Raw genomic sequence first — 13,808 nt, forward strand, 5'->3', positions numbered from 1 at the left:
TCACAAGCTCCCCCTCACAAGCCCCTCTCTCTCTCTCTCTCTTTTAGGTTTTCTCAGGTCAAGATAGCAGCCAAGGATGTTCAAAAACGTTGAACTAAAGCTCTTAAATAGAAGAGCTTCAAAGGAGCTCATTAATTGCAAGTTGCCGACTATATCGTTCAGGACGATATGGACATCGTCCTGGCCGATCAGTACAAATCTCAGAACATCGGCTAGAGCATCGCCCTGAATACAAACTAGACGATTAAAAAATTGGCTTGGTCGTCCAGGAGACCTTACGATCGTCCCGGCCGATCAGTTCAAATCAGAGGAGAATCGTCCTTAGAATCGCCCCGAATTCAAGCTGTTTGATCCAGATCGTCCAGGAGTAAGTAAAGTTTTTTGACTAGATCTTCCTGGCCAATCCTGCGATCGTCCAGGAGGATGTGATCGTATCAATCATCCTTAATTACTTCCTTGATTGTCTGATCAATTAAGGCATAATTGTGAATATCGTCCAGGTCGATCCAATATCGTCATGGCCGATTACCAAAAATACAGAATACCTTAATTGTTTATGGCGGCAATTTCTTTCTGTTTTGAGCCTATCGTCCAGGCCGATACAATTATCGTCCAGGCCGATTGGCTAATGACGGCTGCCTTAATTAAGAACCCCTGATTAGATTTTCTGTTTTAAGCCCGATCGTCCAGGACAATGTTGGATACTTGAGACCAACTAGTTCAAACTTGTCTAGATATCATCATTAGTCTAGGTCATGGGATTTAGTGCTTCTCCACCATGTCCTGAAGCTTTTGCATTGATGGCATGGCTTGCCTCAACTCTACCATGTCATTAGATATTCGATGAGTTTTTTTGTGATTGAGAAGTTGAGAGAGATAAGGAGATAGAAGGAGGAGAGGTTGTGTTGAGAGCACTTCTTTGAACCTTAAGATGTCAATGTCATTCCGACAGAACTTACACAATGCGTTCTCCTTCTCTTTTCTTGCGTTTTATGGCAACATGTTGACAATGCTTCCCTAGGGTTCTCTTCTCATCCCTCCTTTTTTTGTCATGCTATACCCCTGTTATTTATAGAGGGAGATGAGCTTCCCCTTCTCATTAGGGATGTGCGACTAATCTTATATGCAGCTAGGGTTGAGGGGTTGAAGGGGATGGAAGCTTCCTATTGAGGCTTAAGAGTGGTGACCAAATGGCAAGTAATAGTCCTCTTGTTGATCTAGATTTGATGATATTTATATTCGAATGTTCATTCGTGCAATCAATTCTATTGTCATTTCAGGCATTGGCTGGTTTTGTTTGGCATGGCATCATATGCTTCAGACATCCTTAACTATCTTAATTACTGGGCCAACCTTTGACTTGATTTGACCCAACCTTTTCTCTTTTGACTTGGTTGATTTGTCGAGGCTTTGACTTACCAGAGTAGCAGGTGATTTGTGAGGCATCTCAAGACCTCTGATTGCTTCCACTAATAACAGGCTATGTTAGGCCAGTGGCCATCATAGCTATTCTCACTTGGGAAGTTCTATTGGTCAATAGTAAGCGGGATTGATTTATAAAGTATCAAATGTAATCAGTTCTTTTAAGAAAGAAAGGGTCGTGTTCTTCTGATCACATCCTTAAGGTGAGAAGAGGTTCATAGCAAATAGTTAAGATCTATTATTTTATTTTTAGTAGGAAAATGGGTAAAGGTGCAGCTAATTCAAATCAAACAATGTGTGCTTGTAGTAGAGAAGAAACAAAACTTTGCCTCTTTTCTTTTATACTAAAATTTTCTTATTTTTATGACTTAATGCTACGAACGTTAGATATGCCCTGTGATTATTATTCATTCATCTATCATCTTGATTCTATTTTTTGATCTTTCTCTCTCTATACTTTTATTTATCTTTATTTGTGTGTGAGGGACATAATACCATATTATTTATTTTTTTATAGGTTGCTAAGAAGCAGTTGGGGCATCAAATTTTTAATGAATTAAGCTGCCAACCACTGTTTTCTTTAAAAAAAGCCACTGCTTTCATTGCAAAAGGGTCGTGTTGGTATGCACAAGCTATAATTATTTAGGCTTATTGTATTATGATTTCTCGTTATACTTAATTTATTAATATTCATTTAGTTTTATGTTTTAGATTAACCATGGAGCTTTAGCTGCCATATGATTAGTTTAGCATAATTATGATCATTCGTAAGGAAATTCTTGCTAGCATATATTAGTTTATTTAGACAATGACGTTGTTTATGAAATCATTACTTGGTAAGCTTGGATTAATTTATCTCTTCTGGACTCTGGAGTTCTATCCATCATAGGAAACATAGAAATAATCAAAACAACAATTTAGTGGTAGTTATATTTTTAGGTAAACTTAATATTTTGTGTTCTAATTTTTAGAGACTTGTGTTGCCATGTCATGTTGCTATGTTTCTTGTTGTTTATGCACTTAGTAGGAATTATTTGCAAAACCTGAACATTCAAATTCTTATCAACTTATCCCTGAAATCATAATTTATGAGAAGTCTTGCAATCGAATACCATAAGTTCCTATAGGAGTATGGAATGAAGTCCATATATTGAGTTAGTTGGGTCAGGGCATTGAATGGTCTCTTGTAAACACTTATCCAAACCTGACTTGATTCAACTTCAGGGAAAAAGTCTTTGACTTGAATTGGTTTTCTTCGGGTTAGGTCAGGAATGGTAATGAGCTGAGTTTGAGCATTTCCACCTCACTTCAAACTTCAAATGTTTGAGATTAGCTCAACTTTTTTTTTTTACTCAACTTGAAGTTGATTAACTATTTGAAATGAGTTTGTTTTGATTCAATTTGAAAGCAGCCGGCACATTTCAAATTTACTTAAAATTTTAAAAAAAAATAAGAAAAATAGCAATTAAGTAATACACAAAAACATCATTTTTCCCCTAATCTAAACTATTTGTTTGCTTTGCAATCTAACATATATCATAGAATTAGTTTATAATAATATTACAAAGGCTTCCTTCAAATAGTGGTATGGTGGTTGACCGAGCTGTTGGGGAGTGGGAGATACATGAGTGGCAATGAATGCAAATATCAGAGTTTTATAATTACGCTCAATTCAAATCTATATCAACAAATAAGCTATCAAATTCCATTTGGGGGATACGCATTTGAAAAGAATATAGGAGGTTGCATAAAGTTAAAAAACTTGAGCAGAAAGTCTTTACTTTTTGGCCTCTTGGCCTTATAATTATCTTAGAGAAAGAAAATTCAAGGGGAGAAGAGATGCTGAAGCAGCAAACTGAAAGACGAAGCTGCAAACATGTAGTACTTACGACTTGTTATTTAATCAACTGCACACCATCTCCAGTTATGCATAATCAAACTCTTCGTTTTGTTCTCTTTTCTAATCCATTTTGATATCTCTTCTTTTTTGTCTTTTGTTCATAATTTGATTCTACGAAAGGATAAACATTTGTCTTGGTCATTTAAATGAATTTTTTTGGGCTACTCTTGACATAAAAAGGATACAAATATTATTCTCTTAACACTAATCACTATTTTACTCTATAGATGGCACCTTTTAAGAAATCCATTCTTTTTCTTGTATTTTATTAAGCATTCTATCATATTATTCTTTGGTTGTTTAGTAGATGATATAGTTATCCCAGGAAGTGATCAAGATGATAATTTTCAATTAAACAATACCCCTTCAATTATTATCTGTTACGATTTGGCTTGGAGGCTCGAATTAATGAGGCCGAAACAGACATTCAAATGGTTGATTACATTTTTGTGTAGTGATTAACTATTTTGAATACACTGAAAGAGCTGTTAAGACCTTGTTGACCCCCACGTAATCCCAAAATTTTGCTCAAATCTTGCTCGAATCCTCGCAGCTCTGCTGTTCGGTGCCATTCAAGTCCCTCCCATTATTCCTAGGCGAATCCCACAACCATCGCTCATTTCGAGCTCTCCCTTTGGATATTAAAATGAGAGCGAGCGAGACTCTCGGGCCCTACTTCTGCGAGGCCAACCAAACCTCTCCATCTCCTTCCTCATGTCTTCTTTGCCGTAAAGTCCACCGATCCCATCACCTACTCCAAACTCCCTAGCATATGTTTCTCCACCATACCAAGATCCTTGACTCTACCTCTCGAATGCGATCCAGCCGACTCCACCTCACGCAAGACCTGGACTCCCTTCACCTAGCTGAACTTTATGCACAACAACTGACGTCCACAGGCCGACCCCATCACCCAGCTAATGTTCGTCCCTACCTTGCTGATCCCCTCACTGTGTGGCATCCAGCTCACAGCCGGGCTTCCAATCGACTTCCCTGCACTCGATCTCACTTGTAGCTCCTCCGATCCTACTCCTCACTGCCGGCCGAGCTCATCTGACATCCATATTAGACGAAGCCAAACCTCACGACCGCGCCTCATCAACCTCGGCCTGGATGGAACATGCAAAGCTCCCACCTGGCCGCAAGCCTCCATAACCCCTTCTCGCATGAGCCGCTTGATCTTCACGATCTTGAAACACTTGACCTTCCTCAACCGATCTCCACCTATACACTTGACCTCCCTCAACCGATCTCTACCTATAGACCCGATGTCCACAACTCAAATTTCTTCTTTGAGTCACACTCTACTTGCGGGACCTCCTTTTTATTTCTCCGAGTTGCACGTGAGCATCCCAATCCTTGCCTTATCCATCAACACCCAGCTACATGACATACCCTCACGCCTCCAATCCTCAACTCAAATCCCTCACCTCGCTCGCAGCCAGCCTCCCTCTTGCAATCGAACTCCGGCAACCTTCCTTCACTATAGCAGCCACAACAACCTTTCATCTGCCTCTATTTCATTCTAACAGCAGCCTCACTTATTCTCTGTCCTCATAAACCCCACAGCAACCTATTCTCCACCTTTTATTATTATTATTATTATTATTTAGCATTATTATAAAAAAAAGAATTAAAAAAAAAAGAAAACAAAAAAAAAAGAAAGAGGAGAAAAAAAGTTTAAATTTTGTGTGCTTCGATCCACATTCATATTTTTCTCGAAATCGCTGCCATCATCCTCATGCAAAGTTATAATGCCCTCTAAACACAAAATCCTTCAAAATCCCATTCTCGGTTGGTGGCGCACCGGGGGATCCCCTATACATGCTCTTCGTAGCATATGGTGGTAGAAAACCCAGCGAGGTGGGTAGGCCTTGTACTCACTCTTCATAGCATGGAAGAGAAAATTATAATTACCCGTGTATATGCTTCAGTGCCTGCATGAAAAAATACACATTTCAAACAAGTACCTTGAAAACCCATACACGCCCTTCGTAGCATGGTGGGATTGAAGAACTATGGTTACGGTGTCACTTGACACCTACCATACTCGCTCTTCGTAGTGTGGTGAGATGACCCAGCTCCCCAAAATTTTCCTAAACAGAGGAAACGCTTAGGAGACTGCCAAAATTTCCAGTTGACAGATGACCTGAACTAAAAAAAAAATACAGGGGACCAAACTCGCTGCCACAAAGAACCGAATATATAAATTGAACAGCAGAGAACTGGACTCACAAATACAGGGTATTTGAGCAAAGACAACAGAGAATTGAATTTGCACAAAAGCGAATTGAACCAAATATCCAACATAAAAATATAAATCATGAAATAGCAAAATTAAAATGCAAACTTGCAAGTAAAAGCTTGAATGAATTAGCAGGGGATTTGTGGAGGACAAAGCTCAAAGCATAACTTACTTGCAACAGGAATTTATGAAAGACTCGCCTAAAAGCAATGATATAGAATTTCCAAGGAATATCAAAAGATATCTTGCTAGTTGAAACACAAACACTAATGAGCAACATTTGTGGGTGGTGCATTATGCATATTACATATCACTTTTTAGGGATATCAAATGACTGGTAATATACATAATAGATCACCTATACATGGCAATAATTAGCATACAATGAACTTGATGATTTATCAATGGCCGTATACAAGAAATGTGGTATATCTACAAGCTAAGTTGGGAAGTTACAAGGAAAATAGCATACTAACTATCGATATCGATTAGCTAGCGAGGGTGCAAACATGAACAAGCAACATGACTAGGTTTATTATGCAAACTATCGATCACCTTCAAGGATAGCGAATAACCCGCAATATACACATACGACGATTCACTTACAGCCATGTACGAAGAAGGCAGTATGACTAGAAATAAATGGAAGAGGGTTATGATGAAATAATCCATATGCAATCAACAATAGTTAGCTGACAGACAAGTATCTTAGTCCACCTGTGAGCGACGAAAATGGATGAGCTGTGAATATGACAGTCATCCTACAATCAATATCAACTGGCTCACAAATACATGCTGCTACTCTCATGAATGCTGAAAGACATGCAAACGAATATAGCAGCTCGCCAGTTAATATACATAAGGAAATTGGTGATGAATACAACACACCTGGTAGCTCACAATAACATGCAATGAATGCTACATCATCCCCTTAATCAACATCAGTTGTTTTGCAAATAAAAGCGGCGGTCCCCTCCGAGCACGAGAAATCAATGTGCAATGAACACATCAGCTTGCCCGCAAATGAGAAAGCCTCTTGCAAATAGGCACAGTGCAAGATGCAATGAATACGAACACTTACTGGCAACAACAGAAGATTTGCCATATGTACATTAATATGCCTATGAGCATTAACCAACGATAGGCATCGAATGTTACGATTCACCTGTAAGAAAAAGCAGGGAATCTATAATTAAACTGCAGGTCACTGGTAAACCGAGGTAACAAATTTTTAGTGCCAGGTTGTTAGCAAGATAAATAAGTTTACTCACTAATGATAAGTAGGAGATTCCTGATGTACCGCACAACTCATTTTGCAAGATGAAGCGTATTCTAATAGGCTGGATGCTGAGGAAAATAGTAACTTGCATAAGGTAATATAAGTAAAATCACATTACCGATGTGCAATAAATGAAATTCAACACGCTGCTAAACCACGCCATCATATCTGCAATACTCATATAAACAGACAAAATGTGTCTAACATGCGGAAGATGAAAATAGATAAATTGGATTGCCAGTGTACGACATATGAAGTCTAAACACTGTTAAATAATGCCATTGAATCTGCAACACTTGTATAAGTATATAGAAGTCGTCTAACATATGGAATATGAAAATAGATGAACTGCATCACTAGTGTACGACAGATAAAGTCCAATACCTTGCTAAATAACGCCACCAGATATGCAACACTCGTACTAGCAAATAGAAGGCATCTATAGGCTTCCAAATAGAACAATGCATAGACTCAAATGATAATCATTTACATGATTGATTAGCATCAAACACTATAGAATGCCCTCCCACATTCATGCATACAAATACACAAGTGCATAAATGAGCATATTAGCATGCAAACAAAAGTATAAGTACATATGTAAACATGCAAATATGGCATATAAAAATATATGAAATTAAATACCCGCATGGGTCCCGACGAGCATGTTGTAGTTACATACGTGATGTTTAAGGATGCTACGCGAACCAAGAAATAAACTTAAGTTCGAACCTGATTCTTCTATGTGAATGTATAGGAGTCGATGCAGCTCGAATAGTTAAGCAAATATACGATTACAACGTTGATTGGGATATTTGTTTTATAATTCATATCAGACCTTCAATGCTTATTACAAAAACTCACTAATAAAAATAAAAAGCTGATAACTAACCCGATCATCTATCGGCAAGTAGACATAATCAACAAGATTCAATCAACAAAATAAAATTACCCATATACCCTGATGATGACAGTGTTCAATGTTTATTTCGACCGGAGTAAACCCCAAATATTCTTTCTAAATTAATTCTTTTAATTACAATTCAATTTTGTAAATACGAAAATAAAATTTCTTATCTTTTTCCTCCACACGACTCATACTTGCATGTGCGCTCGCAATAGTTAATCTAATTTGAAATTGACTCCCACCTTTTAATCTATAAATCTTAGAAAATATAATTATATTTATTGGACTTCTTTTTTCTATTTTTTTTTTTTTTTAATTTTGTTATAACACAACTCTCCTTGGCCTAATGGTTGAGTGCTTTGGCTTCCAACTAAGAGGTTCAGGGTTCGAGTCTATGTGTATGCGTTGTGTGTGTGAGTTTGCCTTAAATGGCCTAAATGTCCCAAAAAAAAAAAAAAAAATGTTATACAATGCGTACCTCTAATTTTTATTACTATTTCCACCTACTGTAGTGTGCAGATCTTATAGGTTTATATTTGAATGACCATGTTGAAGTTATCTGCTTGGTTGTTTGACGACGTAGTTCTTTATTACAGAATGATGGCATCTCGAGAAGTTTGTCTTTCATGCACTAATAATGCCTTTTCTTGTGCTCGTTATTTGCAGCAATCAGACTAAGGAATCTTCAAGAAAGGTTTCATTCAAGTTATGTTGGTAATTTTTCTCCAGCTTGCGTGATATTGATGATGGGTTCAATACTCAAAGAACTTTATAGAAGTGATCCAGGAGTTACTAGACTTTTTGAAAGTCAGCCTTCCTTACATATTCGAACCCTTCAGCTCTTGCTGAGTATGTTAAAGCATTAGTCGAAGTCGATATGCTGGATGAAAGTTCATTGCTCAAATGTTTTCAACATAATGCTTTCTAGTTGTAAGAAATAAAATGAGCTGTTTGGAGTGATGCATCTTTTCATTTCCGCTAAGCCATTTTGAATATAACCATGCTCTGAGGTTTGTCTAATGGTTGTTTCTTTTTTCCCTAATGGTTGTTGGAATAAGAATCATACGAATTGATTGAAATCTTCTGAATTTGTTTTCAGATGCATGCAATTTATAATTCCATTATTAAGTGGTGGATTCCAGCACAAAATTCCAATATGCATGTTTTAGGTGCTGATAATTAAGGAGTTTTCTACAAGCAACTTCCTTTTGTTGTTACTATCGACTTGGTAAAAGAAATCGAGGAGAAAAAAAATTTACAGCTTCATAAACCTTGCAGATCTATTTCTTAAGTTTATTCATGTTATATTTCTTGTTGAACTAAATATGTAATGTCTTACTTATAATGTTTACTTTCTTTGAAGTAAAAAAATTACCATAAGAGTTGTTAATTGCAAGCTTGGAAGCACGGACACTTTCAAATACCTGTGTCCATGTCAGACACAAACACAGCTCTGGCACACCCTAACATGTGTTCGACAAGATTAAAACTGAGTTGCAAGCATTTTCAGGGAAAAAAAAAAAAAAATGTTTCTAGTAGGGGTCGCATATTGCTTGATTTAGGCCAAACACGGCTCGATACACCATAGGAACGTACATGAGGGCGGCCTATCTATGAGTTATCTATGCGTGTGCTTGATTAAATTTAATATGCCGTGCTCCATCATTATTTCTATTTTCCATAGTGCTACAAATTTAACTCCTCTCGTTCTTGATTGGAGTTTGACAAAGAATCCTTGGCCTTCGAAATTTTTTTCTCTTTACTTTTCGCTCATGGATATACTTCGACGAACCTTTGATGAAGCTTTCGAAGCCTTTAGCAAAGCTTATGCAACCACCTAAGTTAACCTTCAAAATCTTTGATTGTAAGTTTTTGTCTTCATTTTTCGATTGCTCGGTTGTGTTATGTCATGGAGGAAAAGTGAGGGATGAATGCATAGACTAATATATCCATATTATGTACATACTAATATTCTTTCACTTTAAAAGGATAATAGAGATAGAGTCATTTCAAATAATAATATTTGCATAAATAATTTTTTTCAGTATTTTGATATAATTTCATCCATATATAATAAGGATTTCATATTTATGAGTTTTATAATTTTATTGGCATTTGTTTAGAAAAATTTTTACTCATATTTAATAAAATATTTGAATAAATTGTTTGATTTAATCGCCAACTGTTTGGTTGAGTGGTATTATTTTTTATATCTAAATTAAATGTCAAAGGATAAAATACCTCCAAAAAGATACTTCAATTTATGCATATTCATGCTTGAAGTAAAATAAAGAAGCCAATTTCAAAACCTGAGGCTAATAATTTATAAAATGCTAAACTGCTTGACAAATTGTAAGAATGCATATAGGGGATGGTCTGTTTGTGAGTTATCAATGCATTCGTTGTATTAAATTTATTATGTCGTGCTCAATCCTTACTTCTATTTTCGTTAGACAGGAGATAAAGGCATTTATAATATTAATATTTTCATAAATATAATTTTCATTTTATTGATCTAATATTATGCTTAATAATACGGGTTTTATGTTTATGATTTAAGGATTTTATTAGCATTTCTTTGAAAAAATATTTACTCATATTTTACAAAATATTTGAATAAATTGTTTGATGTAATGGCCAACTGCTTCATTGATGATACTGTCTTTGGTATCTAAATTAAATGTCGAAGGATAGAATACCTACAAAATGATACTTCAACTTATCCTTATTCGTGCTTGAAGTAAAATAAAAAAAGCTATTTTCAAAAATTACGATTAATAATTTATAAAATATGATATTATATATATGGCACGTTATATCTGTTGTCTTTTTTTTTTTTTTTTTTAAAGTTATGTTATGAGTATTACCTTTCACATAGTTGTTTGATTATACTTTTGCGATTTATTTCTAATTATCCTTTATGGGAATTGATATTCTTCTTGTAAGAGGATGTAGTGTATGCTTTTTGCTGATGATATTCTTCTTATTGATAAGACTAGGAGGGAGCTGAAGGTAAACTTCAATTATGGAGGTCAATCTTAGAGTCTATAAAAGTTTTCGCTTGAGTTGATCTGAAACTGAATATATGGAATGTAGTTTTAGTAGTAATAGACCTAGTGGGCGGATTGTGATTTTGGGCAATCAAGTCATTAATAAGAGTACACACGTTTTAAATATCTTGGATCTATTGTTCAGAGTGATGGTGAAATAGATGAGGATATTATTAATAGATTTCAAGTTGAATGGTTGAAGAGGAGGAATGCATCGGGCTTGTTGTATGATAGAAAAGTCCCCTTCAAACTTAAGGGAAAATTCTATAAGATGGTGGTGAGACCTGCAATGCTTTATGATGCAGAATGTTGGCCATTACAAGAGAAACATAATAAATTAAGTGTTGCATATATGAGGATGCTCAGGTGGATGAGTGGATTTACCCGTAGAGACGGGATTCAAAATGAGCATATACGTGAAAAGGTTTGAGTAGCACCAGTTGAAGATAAGATTAGAGAGAGTCGCCTTAGATAGTTTGGTCACATAAAATGACGGTCTTTCTTTGGAAGATATGATTAGAGAAGCTGCATTCTTCTCATTTATATCAGTATTTTATGTTCCATTAGTGTGTTTACCAATACTTTCTTGTATTCCATTAGTTAAAGTGCTGAAGGTATTAAAAATATTGTTTGGCAATGATGTTATAACTAGAAAAGTGGAAGTTTTTAAGTGCTTACATATTTCAGTGTTTTAAGTCTTCCCTTTTCATGAATGGAGCCTATTAGAATTTAGATGCTTGAACTTGTTAAAAAGAGGAGCACTTTAAGCATGTAAATTAATTCTTAACCATATATTTCTTCCCATCCTTTGCTTCAATTGCCTAATTTCTTCTTGCTTCATTAGGTAATTCCCTCAGGTTGATCATATTGTATGTTTATCATCAATAGAAACTGGCAAGGTATATAGCAGTGGGGTTGATTTGACCTAGTTTCCTAAACATAATACTGTTTTAGGATTTTTAGGTTTTGTTTGGGATGACTTTCTTATTGCTTCTTAAAGCAATATTTTAATACAAAAATTAAAATTTTTACATTAAAAAGTTGCGAAATAAGCCCTCTAACTCCGCAAAGGTCTTTAGGGATGATTCTAATTAGAAATATGAGAATTCAAATTGGATAACATTGTATCCAACATGAAACAGAAAATTGTTGAATTCCATTTTCAATTTCAATAGAGAAGAATCCTTCGTTTCTGATGCAAACAATCTGGGACGGAAGGATTCGAATGAAGCATATGACATGTATTGCCATTATGCTTATTGACCTCATTTATGTATGAAGTCACTAAGACCCACTTGGGTTTCTTCCGGGTGACCTGATGATTGGGAAGTGTCTATTTCCTAATCACATAGGTCCCATGTAAGATCCAATTCAACCTCAAACAAACTCAACCACACCCTCCAATTCAATCCCTAACCCACTTCCAATCAGCATTCAATCATTTTCCAAATTACTTCCAATCAATCTCAATCATCCAATTGACTTCTATTGATGTGGATGAGTCAAGTCCAGCCATTCAACTTCTAAATACAATCCAACTCTAGCATTCCAAACCAAACCTCAGGATTGAGGAACCAGGTCCTGAAACCCCTTCTAGGTGATTTTTCTGTCACCTTGAAACCCAATCAATTGACATCTAATTCAGGGTATATCAATTGCATGTTAATATGACATATCTCTAGTGCCAACCCTCCAAATTTGAGCTTATTTGGAGGTCTCTAACCCCAAAAACCAAGTCAATTTATAAAGCTGCAAAACCTTTAATTATTTATAGCTTGTGCCACTGGACATGCCACCAAGTGGAATTTAACCTTGAGACCTATTCCAAACCTTCCAACCATATCCATGACCTTCATTGAGACCTTTTGACCGCAAACCTACATTTTTCTGGACCCAATTTGATCTAGGGTCGACAAGAGGTCAAAATGACCAAAATGCCCTTTAAGGGGCTTTTGGTCTTTTTCCCCAAAATCCAACATGGCTTTCCCTCATCAATCCTCAAAACCTACCCCAATGGATCCTAAATGTCCTTAGGAATGCATTGGACCCAAACACACACCTTGGTTTGACTTGGTTGATCAAGTCAACTAGGGTTGACCAAAATAACCCTCAAGGATTTAAACACCTATTTCAAACCAAGTAACCTCCCCTTGTTTTGGAACCTCCTCCATTGAGTTCATACCATAAATTTAAACTCAATGGCCCAACCCAAAACTCCAAGTCAACCAAGTTTGACCAAAACTCCCATACATTTCATCCCTTTCAAACATTTTGATCAAACTATCCCCAAAACCCTTAGGATGACCCATTGAGTTCCCAAGGAACCCCTCTTGAGGACCCAAGCCTTGGGCCCACTTGAGTTAGCCACTTGGCTTGACCCAAGTGTCTAAAGAAGGGTCTCCCTTGAGCCAAGTTCAAACCCTAGCCCAATTAGATCCACCAAAGGTGTCATTGGGTTCCCCTTCACTCAATGCACCTTTCCTAGTTGACCCAACCCTTGGGTCAACTTGGATTAAAAATTAGGCTAACCAAAAGTGTCCAAAACCACCTTGGGTGAAGCAATTTCTCAACCTAAGTTCAATTAAACCCAACCAAGACCTCCACTAGGTGGCCCTAGGTCCAAGGAATCTGACCCTAGGCTATCCCAAAGTGGTCAATACCATATTGACCCGAGGCATCCTTCACCTCAGACTCAATCAAGCCTAATTAACACATGCATTAGATTCATCTTGACCCAATCTACCTCCCACATCAAGCCTAGCATCTGGATTGACATAGGTTGAGCCCAACCTAACCAAAAAGTATAGAATTGGATCAACCTGAGCTCTCCAATCAACCTGGGCCTCCTTAAGGCCATTTAAGCTCACCATTAAGCTTGTCATGTCCCTAGCAGTCTTTCTAGCTCAACTTGACCCAGCCCCTGGCTGTCGGTGGTCAGAATGAATGAGAATTCACCTCTGGTGGTCCCCCCATCCTTGAGCTTTACCCAAAAGCTTCTAGAGTTT

This window comes from Dendrobium catenatum, unplaced genomic scaffold, assembly GCF_001605985.2.
Source record: "Dendrobium catenatum unplaced genomic scaffold, ASM160598v2 fragScaff_scaffold_1378, whole genome shotgun sequence".
Lineage (NCBI taxonomy): Eukaryota > Viridiplantae > Streptophyta > Magnoliopsida > Asparagales > Orchidaceae > Dendrobium > Dendrobium catenatum.